The 386-nt window shown below is 28.0% G+C and overlaps 1 protein-coding gene across 1 annotated transcript in view; it reads left to right on the forward strand.

Moving 5' to 3' along the window:
- LOC119587349 (GTPase-activating Rap/Ran-GAP domain-like protein 3) overlaps nucleotides 1–386 on the forward strand; it is a 420,180-nt gene that overhangs the window by 328,334 nt on the left and 91,460 nt on the right. The window lies entirely within an intron of this gene.

Consider the following 386-nt stretch of genomic DNA (forward strand, 5'->3'; position numbering starts at 1 on the left):
CGTATCTGTCCCCTTTTTTATTTATTTGTTTTTCATTAGTCTCACATGCAAACATACTCCTCATTTTCGATCATTCAAAAATAATATTTAGATTTTCCCATTTTATTTCACGTCACACATACTCATTTCTCTCTCATTTTCATGTTTTCAAAAATAATACACGAATTTATTTCTTCCCTACTTTGTTCTGCAAGTCACCTATGCTAAATTTCTTGTAATATATATCCATATCTTTTTTTCTTTTTTTAATGATGAAGTACATATTACTTATTTCTCCTTTCATGGCATCACGGTTAATATCTTTGTTATATTACACAAATCTAGATTCCATTTGCTTTCCCTTCATAAATCAGTCACATAAATTTTCACCTCGTAATATATTTAGA

The sequence above is a fragment of the Penaeus monodon genome, chromosome 22 (genome assembly GCF_015228065.2).
Source record: "Penaeus monodon isolate SGIC_2016 chromosome 22, NSTDA_Pmon_1, whole genome shotgun sequence".
Taxonomy (NCBI): Eukaryota; Metazoa; Arthropoda; class Malacostraca; order Decapoda; family Penaeidae; genus Penaeus; species Penaeus monodon.